Consider the following 14,770-nt stretch of genomic DNA (forward strand, 5'->3'; position numbering starts at 1 on the left):
ACGATCGGGCGTGCAGTGGCCCACCCGAATGTATCCTTGGCCCACCCGAATAAAAATTCCTGTAACAGGGCCTGTTGGGAAGAAGCACTGTGCGGCAACACGCATGTCATGGGTTCAAATACCGGTAAGGTGGGCAAATCGTTTGAATCTGGGCAGAAGTAACTATCATTCAAGCGCCTTGGGACAATTTTCTGTTTGTGCGCGATATGACGACAGAACATTTGCGGTCATCCAAAAGGTGACTAAACATGGAGCCGAAAAACAATTTCATCCACACACTTTTGCAAACAATCCCCTCTAACCCAGGATAAAAGAGTATCGCGCGCCACAAGGAGAGGCCCTTGCGTATTCCCGCCATTCTACGTTCCACTCCATCCGTTCAGTGGAGAATGGTTTGATTTCTCACAAAAAGTACGCACCGTTATCGCCATTGGCTAAATCTGTGACTTGAGCAACACCTACAGGCTATGTTCAAATTATGACTACGACTGCCATGATTCCAAGCACAAGTTCAAGTGATATGGTCAAATGCTATGTGGCCACACTTCCAGCTTGTCTTGCCTTTTTGGCCACATTCTAGGAGTTGTAGTTGCGTTTTAAACATTGAAAGTATGTGCCAAAAATATTATCTTAATAGCCAAAACTGGTTGGCGGTGTCGCACATGACAGGCACTAGTTGGTACATATACATTTGTACTCTTATAATTTAAAATTTATAACGCCGTACATAACAAGTGTTATTAGTGCACTAGTCAATAAGGAACTCGATTTATCGACCCAGAAGTAAATATAGTGTGGACCACGACGTGATTAATACTAATCAGCTGCTGATAATACAGACGAGCTGAGAATTGTAGCGCGCTGCAATGATGCATTTTACTCAGATAATGTGCAGATGGCCTGCATTCGTGCAAACATTGATCAGATCAAATGCTCTTTTGGACAAGTTTTGCTGTTTGCTTTTAAGGGAATGGCTCAAGGGGGTTGCTCGTGTCAATATTATGTCAACTGATGAACCAGGGTAAAAAGGGATAACAAATAAATTCCAAGATGCAACCTATGTTCATAAATCATTTTATGCGAAGGTTTTTCAGAAATAAAAACAGTACACAAAATAACAAAACAAAAACTGATTATAAAATAATAGGAAAGAAGGAGAGAAAATATATTGGTTACATTTCTTGTTACACAAACAAGGCAAATCAGAGAAAATTCAGTATGCCCCACATGCAAAAACCTGTGCGTCCTATGGACTGCTATAACGCCTGGTTGCTCAAACGCTTGAACGCCATTGGCGACGAGGCAGTCACCCACTCTGCTGTTCACATACAGTGGAAGAGCTGCGCGCTCAACAGACATCCAATGAAAGCACTTCCTACCCAGTAACACTGTGGTTAAGGGAAAGGAAACAGACCGGACATCCGACCCGTGTGAAATGCAGACAGTGTCTGCAGCAAATCTGTATTTCCCGGCACGAGACTCCTCCACTCAGAAGAGAGCGCACGTGGTGGTGTGCGGCGTGCGCGATAGTGTGCATCACCGCTGCAGCGCGGGGCTGGCCAAAAATTATGCCCAGGGCCATCAATCTTGTAGCGAGCATCAAGCGCTACCAATGACCACATAAACAGTACGCCGGCGCCGCACCACCACCAAGTTAGGTGGAGGTGGTGCAGAATTTTGTGTGGTGCGGCATTTGGGTGCAAGCAGGTGAGCTTGTACTTACAGTTACACGTGTGGTGTACTGGCTGCTCAGCGACAGCACCAGTGCCACGCAGCTGCCGCTGGCCACCACGAAAATAGTGCTACGCCACTGATTTCACTGCGCCACTTCTACAACTTGACTGCATCACAATCCTTCCGCCTGCTTCAAGCAGGCCTAAGGACTGATGCAGGGCCTTTCACGTGGGACTCGCCCATGGTCAATGGCACATTGCTAGAGTTGCCTCAAGTTTCTGGCACACTCCAGCAATGCGTCATTACTGTGCCAACAGATACGTCAGGATTCCTGACGTATCTGTTGACTACCTGGGACATGGAGCTCCATACAGTAAATACGACGCATCCACTGTGTTGCAAGGAGGGCGCAATGAAAAGTGTTGCATCGCTGTTTTTAACCAGCGATGCCACACTTTTCATAAACGAGGCCCTAAATTATTATCAATGGTTGTTTACAAAATGTACCTAGAAACGCTGCCTTTGTCACAGCTTTCCCCAAAGGAGTGCTGAGGGGGAGCACACAATACCACGTCTAATTACATTCATGTGTGTTTACTTTTCAGCAGTTGTATTGGAGAGCATTTAACACATATTTACTGAAAGTAGCAGTGTCCCTTGCTCACTGTGCTTTAAAATGTGCCATTTCCAATATATTATTACAAACAGTTGTAAATATAGAATAATAACAGTTAAAAAATACTTCAAAATGTGCAACATTCTTTTAAATCTCACCATATTATGTCTTTCATTAAAAGATATTGTGAGGGATCGAAACCCATGCCCATCACCAAGACCCAAGTGTTGTTATTGGGGATCGTGCCCCCCCAAAACACCTACCTCCGGCTACGGGCTTTTTCTGCACCATCTTCCCCTCTGTCTGCACCATCTCTGCCTGCACCATCTCACCATTTGCATGCACCATCTCGCCCTCTGCCTGCACCATCTCGCCCTCTGCCTGCACCATATAACTCTGCCTGCGCCATCTCACCCTCTGCCTGCGCCATCTTACCCCCTGTCCGCACCATCTCTCTTTGCCTGCAGAAATCTCCCCCTCTGCCTGCACCATATAACTCTCTGACTGAACCATCTCACCCTCTGCCTGCATCATCTCATCGCACCCTCTGCCTGCACCATCTCCCCCTCTGCCTTCACCACCTCCCCTCTGCCTGCACCATCTCACTCTCTGCCTGCACCATCTCACTCTCTGCCTGCACCATCTCACTCTCTGCCTGCACCATCTCACTCTCTGCCTGCACCATCTCTCCCTCTGTCTGCACCATCTCTCCCTCTGTCTGCACCATCTCTCCCTCTGCCTGCACCATCTCACCCTCTGCCTGCACCATCTCACCCTCTGCCTGCACCATCTCACCCTCTGCCTGCACCATCTCTCCCTCTGTCTGCGCCACATCACCCTCTGTCTGCGCCACATCACCCTCTGCCTGCACCATCTCCCCTTTGCTTGCACCATCTCCCCCTCTGCTGGCAGCATCTCCCGCTTGCCTGCGCTACATTACCCTCTGCCTGCATCATCTCACTCTTGGCCTGTACCATCTCTCCCTCTGCTGGCACCATCTCACCCTCTTCCTGCACCACGTCCCCCTTCCCTGCACCATCTCGCCCTCTGAGAGCACCATATAACTCTCTGACTGCACCATCTCTCCCTCTGTCTGCGCCACATCACCCTCTGTCTGCGCCACATCACCCTCTGTCTGCGCCACATCACCCTCTGTCTGCGCCACATCACCCTCTGTCTGCGCCACATCACCCTCTGCCTGCACCATCTCCCCTTTGCTTGCACCATCTCCCCCTCTGCTGGCAGCATCTCCCGCTTGCCTGCGCTACATTACCCTCTGCCTGCATCATCTCACTCTTGGCCTGTACCATCTCTCCCTCTGCTGGCACCATCTCACCCTCTTCCTGCACCACGTCCCCCTTCCCTGCACCATCTCGCCCCCTGAGGGCACCGTGTCACCATCTGTCTGCACCAACCCCCCCTGTGCCTGCACCATCTCACCCTCTGCACATCTTCCCCTCTGTCTGCACCATTGAACCCTCGGTCTGCACCATCTCTCCCTCTGCCTGCACCATCTCACCCTCTGCACATCTAGCCTCTGCCTGCACCATTTTCCCCTCTGCCTGTCCTGTCTCGCCCTCTGCCTGCTGCACCATCTCACCCCCTGCACATCTCCCCCTCTGCGTGCACCATCTCCCCCTCTGCCTGCACCGCCTCCCCTTGTGTCTGCTTCTCTTGTAACCCTATTACCTTCTATCCACCCCCACCGATGCTTTCTGTCTCCCAGTTCACAGCTCTTCTCAATGTGACGGAAAATAAACTCTCGGGAAATGTGCTTTGAATTCGTGCACGCGATACTAAATGAAAAGTTTAAATAAACAGAGAAGACACACTCACCCTCACCTTCACTCTGCCTTCGAACACACCGCAGGGACTGGGGAGGACTGGTCGGGCTGGGAGCAGGAAGAGTCTAAAACGAGGGGGTTTATGGAGAAGGGAAAGATAGGCATGTAGCTTTGCTTGCAGTAGACACCGCGGGGCTGGCCACAAATTGTTCCCAGGGCCGTCATTGGTAGCGCTTTACGCTCGCTACAAGATTGACGGCCCTAGGACCCACATAAACAGTAAGCCGGGCCCGGCGCCGCACCACCACTATGTTAGGTGGAGCAGCATTTTGTGTGGTGCGGCATTTGGGTGCAAGCAGGTGCGCTTGCACGTACAGTAACACGTGTGGTGTACTGGCTGTTCAGTGACAGCACCAGTGCCACGCAGCTGCCGCTGGCCGCCCCGAAAATAGTGCCGCCAGGGGCGGACCGCCCCCACCGCCCCCCCCTAGCTACGCCATTGCAGTCGGAGCACTCCATTGTCTACAATGGTGGAGCTCCCAACATCCCAATGTTCTAATTTAAGTTAGGCGCTGAGTAAAAGAAATTAATTCCTAGACTGCTGATCTCTATGATTTGTTCGTGTGACTTTGCTGGGCACCTAACAAACAAGTTGATTATTTTCATGGCAGTAGGAGGTAGTAATTTTTTCTTTACCTGTTCTGCTCTTTCTTTTCTGTATATTATTTGTCTACTAGCTCATTATACTTCCTTATACAGTGATGTTTACAGAATGAGATATGTTTCCACACATCAAATACACCTGTCCTAGGTAACTTTTAACTAATGGCATGATTTAGATTTCAGCGATCAGACTACTCAGTCACAAACGTGACGGATAGCAAGTCCGCCTTATTACACGTGCTGTTGGATAAAATGCACGTGTAATATGGCAGACTGTATATCTGCCACATTTGTGATGAAACAACCCATCCGCTAAACTCTAAGTCAGGCCTCAGGTTTGTAAACTCTGGCCCTCATTCCAACCAACAGTCTGCCGGTGGCGGGCCCACTGACATCCATTGCAGCGGTCTGACTGCCGGATTACGATCCGGCAGTCGGAGGCATCTGGGGGAGGGATTGACCGCTGCTGTTCCAATAAGCTCCTTGAGCTCAGCAGGGCAGTGGTGGGGCCGTAATCCCTAGAATAGGGGCGGTGCCTTCTCAGGCACCGTTGTAGGGATTACGATGTCTCTTTCTGTCTGCCTTTCTATGGCTGTCTGACCGTCAAAGAAAGGCACACGGAAAGGGACTTGTGGGGCCCCTCGCAGGCCCCTGTCCCCCCTGGTCCTCTGCTATGGAGCCTGGAGGACACCTGTGGTGCCCCCCAAACATTTATGCACCTTGAGACAAGCACCGCATGGTGCCTGGCACAAGGTTCATGGATGTTTGAAAACATCGCTTTTTCTATTGCAGCTTGTGCTGCAGCCCTTTGCTGGCCGCCGCAAAAGCTGCAATGAAAAAATGGATGTTTCCGACCGCCCATAGGGCGATCGCATCCTAAATCGGTGGGTGGAAACGCCGATTAATAGTTGGGCGGATTCCATCCCGCTACGCGACCGACATCGTAATAGGCCCCTCTGTTATGAAAACAAGGGCTTTCCTTACTTGGATGTGCGCATGGCCTGGTGATGGACAACTTTGCTGAGTTCACTGACTCTAGCACTCTTATGTATTGAACTTTTTGACCTGTTGGTGACTTTACATAATCAAATGACAATAACATTAAAACAATAGGACATATCTTATAGAAATGTTTTCAATACTAGTTGCTGTTTTGCTAATATTTTTGTAATTCTCTTGAAAGTAATATAGCGCCCACTTTCAGGATAACATTCAATGAGTATGGATTAGGGTGGTCCCTGATTTTATTACCTTCAGATGGGTGCAAGACATATGTGTCTAGTTTTTAATATTTGTTCTAATGTTGCCTATATGTCTGTCCCTTCCAGCCTTACAGGAGCTGTGAGGTGGATTGCCCATCAGACTAAACCAATGTTAACAGGAGGAACACAAACATGTCCTATAAGATTTTTTTTGACTTGGTAATGAATTAATAATTTAATAACAGACGTTTTTGTAGAATCTAGATATCATGCTTAATGTAATTTTGCATAATGAATAAGCAATTGTGTATGAGTAGGGAAACATTTATAGACCTCTAAGCAACTTTGGTGCAGCTCTAAGAATTCTACAAGGTGCAATGCATGCAGCAGATGTTCATGCAGCGCTGCATTATGCGACTCGTGGTATATTTTGGAGCCTGTTTTGAGCGCTTTTTAGGGCTCTGTTTTATATCCCACTGTTTTCAATGTATGGTCCGCTGGTTGCACCCCTACACTGCTTTGGCCTTATCTTCTCGTGTGCTGGTTATATACATCATACCATATATGTCTGACCTCCAAAGGACTCATTGCCAACAGGATGTTGCACAATTCCCTGTGGTTCAACTTTCATAAAATGGATGTTAATTCCAATCTCTGGCAGGAGCAGTATTAACCTAATGATGGATTTATCTGTTCTCTTCCTGGCAAATCAGCAAGGAACCTGCGGCTCGGTCTTTGACTCCTCCCTTACTTTTAATATTCATGGCTACAAAACCCTCTCTAACCAATTCTCCTTCTTGAGAAGTGATTTTACGCCTGTCATCTTTCCCAAAAGCTGTCTCCGGGCCTCTGTATCCATCTTTCTTGGCTACTGCAGTTCTCTCTATCGGGATTCTGGGATTACGACAAAACATTCTCTCCGTTCCCAAATAGTGCAGAATGCAGCAGTCCCTCTTACTCTTGCTTTTGCTGCCTCTGCTAAGTCTTACCTCTTCCGCTGCCTCAGCTTCTACCATCAGGTTGTTCCAAACTCTGGTTGTTTCTTGCCATATTCTTCCCCAGTTGAGCTCTACGATGATCCTACTGGTCTTTCTATGTGCCCGGCATGCCAGCTTGGTGGTAGGGCTTTTTCAGTTCGAACGGCTGACGCCTGGAGTTGCTCCCTCCCAAACTTCCCTCAGCTTCTCTCTTCTCTTTTCAGCAGCATGCCTTGAGTGTCTTCTTTACCTCCGCGGCTTCTTCTTTTGCAAGAGCTAGAGTCAGGATGCCTCTGTTCCTGTTCCAAGGTAGCTTTACAAAAATATGTCTTTCATACATGGATTTATCCTTCATCGTTGTCGTTCACAGATTGCACTAAATGTATCCGTTAAAACCAACATTAAGGTTTGACGTTTCATCAATGAATGAGAATGAAGGGACCTTCATCAGGACTATAGAGCAATGTCCAAGGCGCCCTCTGTCAACAAGCGATTGGGAAAGGACACCAAGTCCTCAGAAGCCCAGCTGCTCCCAGTGACCCTCAGGACAAGAGTATGTATCATAATCTGCTGACATCTGTCACACTGAGATGAGACAGATATAATCACTGTTCATCTACCTCAAGGATTTTTCCATTGGGTTTAAGCAAGTGCCAACTCCATCGCTGTTTCAAGATGGAAATCTTACCAAAGGTAGATGTGCTAAATTGTCTTGTTTACATTTTTCTACTCAGAAGTCTTTCCATTTTCCAAAAAGCACCAACAGAACTCAAGCTCAAGAAAAGCACATTTTCTGGGAAGAAACATCCATAGGAGCCGACCAAAAAGGCAAACCACTCCAGACTCATCAGATCAGGAAGGCTCAGCAGAAACAGATAGCGACCATCCGCTCCTGCAAAAGATGACCCATTTGGAGGAGCCAAACCCGGATACCGCCACCCGAGAAATTCCACTGCAAGCAAGGCACGAAGGGAGTGAGGAAGGATGAGATGCATCAGTACGTCGGAGGCCAAAAGGACAGTAAGACGGCACCAGGTGCCTTTTGAAACTCCTATACCACATCGAGCAGGGGCCAAGGTTGTGTATCCCTATGCAAAACCCCCTTTCTTTTGTTGGTTTATTGTTAGGGTGAAGGGGTGGGGGAGATACAGACCTCTCAAGCTTAACCTAAGACACAGTTGTCATCTGGACAGTTGAGGGAAAGTGTGTGGGCAGTGGGAGAGAGTGGGGGGGGTTGGGGGAAGTGGGGTAGTGCCGTACGGAGATACAGGACAGTGGGGGGGAGTCAGTTTATGGTTTGTAACAGGATGAAGAGACATTTAGGCTGCAGGCTGAGACAAACACACGTTTCTGGCACTATACACACAAGACATGGCAGGAACATCTCCACACTCACAGGGTGAGAAAGGATACACTATAATGATGTGGAACATCAACGGTGTTGGCCACAAAATCAAGCGGGGTTTGGTGGTTAAATATCTCAAGGGATTGAAGCCTGATATAGCCTTCTTCCAGGAAACACACCTCTGTGGTACCCACTGCGCCTTTCTTGGGAGAGGCACATACACAACCCTTGCTCATGTGGGATTCTCTTCGGGATCCACGGGGGTGGCCATACTTATCAGAAAGACGCCACCCTTTCACACCCACAAAACCTAGGTGGACCCAAACGGCACGTTCGCTGATTTACAAGGGACATGTGGGGAAAGGGAACTCACTCTAATCAGTGTCCACGCACCCCGTCGATTGCAACAGCAAACTCTGAATAAGGTAGCAGAGATTCTACTGGAATCCAATTCCTTAACACACATAGTGGGAGGGGACTTCAACGACGTAGCAGACCCCTGCCTGGACCGCATGAGTGTGACAACCGGGCAACGGAGGAATTCACCACTGGCTGAATTCATACATACACTAGGTCTGACTGACATCTGGCGCCAACACCATCCCACCAACCGCACCTACTCATACTTTTCGGGTGCCCACAGGATACTCTCCAGGCTGGACTACCTTCTTGCCCCAGCAGGAGCAATTGGGATGGTAGACAAAGTGGAATATGTGGCAAGGGGCCTGTCAGACCACTCCCTCTTGTGGCTCACAATAGGAGGAAGACTCCGTAGAACGCAGAACGGGTGGATGCTCAACGCATGGAATCTACGAGACACAGTAGTTGCCTTTGAAATCAAAGTAGACTTCAAACTATACTGCCACGAAAATGAGGTCTCAGTGTCATCAGCAGTGGTCCTTTGGGAAGCTTTCAAACCTGTGCTGTGGGATAGGGTGAAAAAAGGAAATAGCACATAAACGGAAGAAAGAGTCCAAGAGGTCGTAGCTCTAGAAAGTAGGCTCTTAGAGTTGGAAAGAGAAGTAGGCACTGCCGCTGACCAGCTCCTCCTACTTCAGATTGCAGTCACTCGCAAGGAATACCTAGCGTTAGCCTGCGAAGAGTCAAGATCACTCCTAGCCATACAACACCGCCTGCACGAGGCGGGAGTTAGAGCAGGGAGGCTCCTGGCATGGTCAGGTAGGAAGGAGAGGGAATCGAGGATGGTGATCGCCATTCATAAGGGGGGTGCAACGTTAACAACAGCACAGGACATAGCAGATGCCTTCGCAAGCTACTATGCAGACCTCTACAAGGCCAGGGCTTTGGCAGATGACCCCTAGATTCTCGGCTATCTCCGTGACATCAACCTTCCCACCTTATCCACAGAAGACCAGAAAACCCTCAACAAAGAACTCACTCTAGAGGAAGTCATGACAGCAATAGGTAAGCAAAAAGGAGGGAACATCCCGGGACCTAATGGACTGCCACCGGAGTTCTTTAAGGCGAGTTCTGGCTTATTGAGCCCATACCTACTGAAGATGTATCTGGAAGCACGAACATAGAGCAGACTTCCACCAGACCTTTGCAACGCTACGGTGGTGGTTATTCACAAAGCTGGGAAGCCCACTACGGAGTGCGGATCCTACTGGCCGTAGAAACTAAAATACTGGCTGCTATCTTGGCCACTCGGTTGCTACCAGTCATTACCTCCTTTATCTACACTGACTAGTTAGAATTCATGACAAAAAGGATGACAAGGTTTAACCTTCGTTGATTATCCAACTGGCCACACAGGATCAAAGACAGAACCGACCCACAGATACTTTTATCCCTTGACGCCGAAAAGGCATTCGATGATGTACACTTGCCATTCATGAGGCAGGCACTAAGAAGATTCGGATTTGGGCTGGTATTTCTGGCATGGATAGAACTATTGTACACTTCACTGCGGGCAAGGGTGCAGGTCAATGAAGCAATGTTGTCTGAGTTCCCGATGGAACGGGGCACTAGACAGGGCTGCCCACTGTCCCCATTGATATTTGCCCCAATACTGGAACCGCTAGCCTGCATAGTTAGAGCCCACCCAGACATAAGAGGATTCACAGCTGATAGATGGGTCGAGATAAGCGGATCTCACTCGACACCAACAACATTCTCCTATATGTCACCAATCCCATAGTGATGCTTCCAACCCTACTTCACATATTCGAGGAGTATGGAGGACATGCTGGCTATAGAATTAACTGGGACAAATTCATCCTATAACCGGCTGGGGGACACATAGATACACGAGAGCTCCTCAGTCACTTGCACGTTGACAACAAGGGGTTCAGATACCTAGGCCTCTACATAACCACCAACACCCCGCTCAGCCTTGCCCCTAACATCCAGAGGGTAGTAGCAGAATTCCATAAAGACGTGGAACGATGATGACTGTCGCCCCTTACACTACTAGGTAGAGCCGCAATGTATAAAATGATCAAGCTCCCCAAACTATTAAATATTCTTTAAAACACACACCATAAGATACCAGAAGACATCTTTAGGACAATTGATAACGATGTGCATACACTAATATGGGATGGGGGCCAGCCAAAGGTTGCGCTTAAGACACATCAGCATAACCAATATAATGGCAGGATCGCCTTCCCAGACATAAGATCATACTATCGGGCAGCACACCTGATAGCTATGAATGAATGGGGATACCTTCCGGGCGATCACCCCACATATGTGCTGGAAGGGCGCCAATTTGAACCACACACCTACCTCTACTACCTCTATGGGGGCAAGGGATTATTTCAGACAACTACTATCGGCGACCCAGAGGACGATAGAGGCCTGGAAGGGGGCAGAGAGACAAATGAGGCGGGGCAAGACACTCAAGAGGGTAACCCCGGTATGGGAAAGCACACGCTTGCCAGAACTAGGGAAATTGCAGGGATTCGGACCGTGGGATGTGCTTGGGATATCTAGGTTAGGTGATCTCCTAGAAGAGGGTTCCCTGATTATGTTCAGCTACCTTCAATGGGAGTACCAGCTGAGTGATAACCAAAGATATGAACACTTGCACCAACAATACGCATGAAAGGCAGAGAGGGTTGACGCAGCAAACATACCACTGGAGGGAAGACTCCTTCTGGGAGAAATACCACAGAAAGCAATTTCATGGACATGGAAGCCCCTAATAACTAACATCCCAGATTATCTAAAAGGCCTGAGGAATCAATAGCAGAACACCCTGGGAGAATTAGAGGAAGTGAACTGGGTAACCGCCCTAATGCACCCAAGAGAGATGGCCATTAAATTAAGATTATGGTTGATACAATTCAAAATCCTACACAGGGTATTCTTTGATAGATCCCGCCTCCACAAAATAGGGAGGGTGGAAACCTCTGAGTGCCTTCACTGTAAAATAGAAAAAGAGACATACATTCATACTCTGAGGAATGCTCTCATATACAATATGTGAGAAGTTGGCCTGGTATATGATGCTCACTAGTTAAAGTGATCACCTTGTACCATGCCAAGCAACCCTTATGGTGTGGTTGTAAGTCAACCTTTTCGGACTAGCTGCCCTAGTGGTAGCGTAGGCTAAGCAGTCTTTGAGGCTAAACTCGTGAAGCGTGTTAAGCCAGCTGTTTTACCAAATATAACCCCCTTTTATACCAATGAAAGGACACCACACAGATATATATTCAAAATATATATGTATTTATTTCTCAAAGTAACCCCTAGTCTCTTTATGAGCACAGGAGCACAAATCGTCAAACAAGATTATCACAGAATACACAGAAGTTGCACGTTATATGGATAGGCCCTGGTGGCCACTCAAACCATATACTAAAATAGTGGTATAAGTACCACGAACAGAAAAGGGAAAAGGCCTAGGGCCTCTAGAATTGCTGGGCCTACAAGGAGCTAACGTCAGTTAGTGACCAGGAGGTCCACGGGTGGCGTGTGCAGAGCAAATAGTCACACGCGTGCTCCCATAGGTTTCAATGGGTGCGTAAAAAGTACAAAGTTACTGCAAAGAGGATCTTCCGGATGGACTAGGAACTCAAGATTTGGAACACAGGCACTAGAGATGTAATACTACACTTGGGCACAGGTGTGCCAGCTTTACCTCACCCACAGGAAGCGGGTGCATAGGCCTCGAAGTGCGTCGGGTTGCTTCTATCTGTTCCGTGGAGCTTGAAGACAAAGATGCTGCAGGCGGTCGGTCCGGGAGAGATGCAGTGGATCCAAGAGTGGATCGGAGATGTTGAAGACCTGTAAGCAGAGGGGACAGTGTTCACAGTCACTAGCCAGTGACCAGCGTGGCACCAGGTGGGTACCAGGCGATGTCGGGTGCAAACAGGTGATGAGGGGTAGCTTGTCTCCGCAGCCACGTGGTCCCTGAAGGTCGACGACGTCCAGGAGTCGGCTCACGAGCTGTCCCACGCAGGCTCTCGCTGTCGGCGGTGTCGGCGACTTGATCGAAGCAAACAAGCCTTGGCAAAAGCAATTGCAGGAGGATTCGGAAATCAGCTGTTGGTTCTGACCAGCAAGGTCAGAGGGATTGCTCCTTTGGAGGGGAGCAAGGGCCAGTCTGGAGCAACCAGACCAGCGGTGTTTGTCGTAGATTTCGTCGCCAAGATGGCCACTAGCCAGCGGGCCAGCAACCGGTTAGGCGCGTCGAGTGGCAAAATGCAGAAGGGCCCCACGCAGATCGTGGAGATGCTGGAGGGCTCACCTTTGGTGCAGATGCTGCTCGAGGGTTGGGCTTCTCAGGACCCAAAGCACAATTTGGAGGGAGCCTCGGTTGTTGCACTGGTCAGCTTGTCGTAGTCGTTCCAAGATGGCTGGCTCCACGTGTCTCGGTGCCTCCACGGGTCTCCTCTTTTCAGGGACTGTGGATCGGGCGGTGAGAGGTCTGGAGGTCCAGGTCTTGTCAGTCTCTGGGCTCGGGCTCCGGCGGGAGGCGGCGGCAAAGCAGACGTTGATTCGCTGGATGGTGCTTGCGTTAGCAAGGTGGTCACTCCCTGACCACAGGGGAGATTTTCTTCAGTCTTCTGTGCAGCAGAATGTCGAAGTTCCCGTCTTCTTCTTAGTTTCAAGTTGATTCCAGGATGTCTGAAGTCTTAGGACACAGCTCCTACCTTTAAGCGGATTCTAGGGGCCGGACTACCTGCTAGGTCCCTCCCTATGGGTGGGACCAGGAAGGGGGGTGGTTACACCCCCAATCCTTTGTCCAGCTCGCCCCAGGCCCGGGACTGGTGTGCCCCAGGACCGGTTTGAACTGGCATATGCACCGAGGCTCCTTGTGAGCCACAGGCATGTCTGGTTTCTTTCAAGCCCTACCTGACCAATACACAAAATCCTGTCTGGGGTGGTGCACGCACCTCCCCTGGCAGGAAACCCTTTGTCCACACCTCCCAAGCTGGAAGGACTCCCAGCAGCAGGAGGGCAGACTTGTGTCTGTGGTGGCAGCATCCATTTTGTGGAGCTGAGGCTATGTCTGATTTTACCCGGGTTTCAGGCACTGTACATGTCGTGTCCCTCTAGAAGGGTGGAATGCTAACCCCGTCGCCAGAATTGGCGAGGGGTTAGTATTCCAATTCGTATGACACCTTACTCGACATGTTTTGATAAAGCCAAACCAAAGATAGCATTTAACCGCGAGGTTCATAATGCACTTAAGAGTATATGGTATGACGATATCTGGAAACAGTAGAAGGAAGTTGTTCCGACCACTGCAGACAGGCTCAGCTCATGCCAGAGCACCATCTCACATGGAACCAAGCACTCTGCCTTCAGGATTGTTAAGGCCTGCCATAGGAGTGACTTATAGGTTACCAGGTGTCCCATTTAAGGTTAGGTATAGGTATACTACACCTAAGTAAGAGGTGATTACACCAACTTACCCCAGCTGAGTGATCAGCCAGTTGTGTCAGATTGTTAGGCCAAGCCTGGGGTGGCATAATACATGCTTCAGCCCTTGGCAGGCCTTGGGTACACCAATGCCCTGGGTACCTAGTGTACACTGGTACAGGGGCTGACAGGGTGATCCAACCAATTGGGTATGTACCTAGGGTACATGGAGTCCATTTTAAAGAGAGAACAGCCAGGCTGAGATCCTGAATAGCAGGATCTCAGGCCAACTAAGTCGAAAAACCAGCTAGACACTAGGCAAAAATTTGGGGGTAACCATAGTCAGGTATCCACCTTCCTACACAACCCCCCCCCAAACGAAGGGAGATAAGGCTGACCTTGACCAGGTAAGCCTATATTGCCCAAGTGGCCATATAAGGAGGAACCAGCACTGGCATGGTTACCCCCTGTCTCATGGTCCACTAAGCAATCCCTCACCCTAAGGGTATCAGAGGGTCTCCACCATAGGGAATCTCTACCTTTGGTGTGTCTTGGCAAAGTAAAAGGCTGGTGTTGAGATGGAGTACTGAAGTGAGTGTCCTCAAAGTGAGGCCTCACCTTCCTCCAATCCCCCTCCACCATGGATGCCTTTCTTTCCTTAACTGAGTTGCACT

This window comes from Triturus cristatus, chromosome 12, assembly GCF_964204655.1.
Source record: "Triturus cristatus chromosome 12, aTriCri1.1, whole genome shotgun sequence".
In the NCBI taxonomy this organism is placed as follows: Eukaryota; Metazoa; Chordata; class Amphibia; order Caudata; family Salamandridae; genus Triturus; species Triturus cristatus.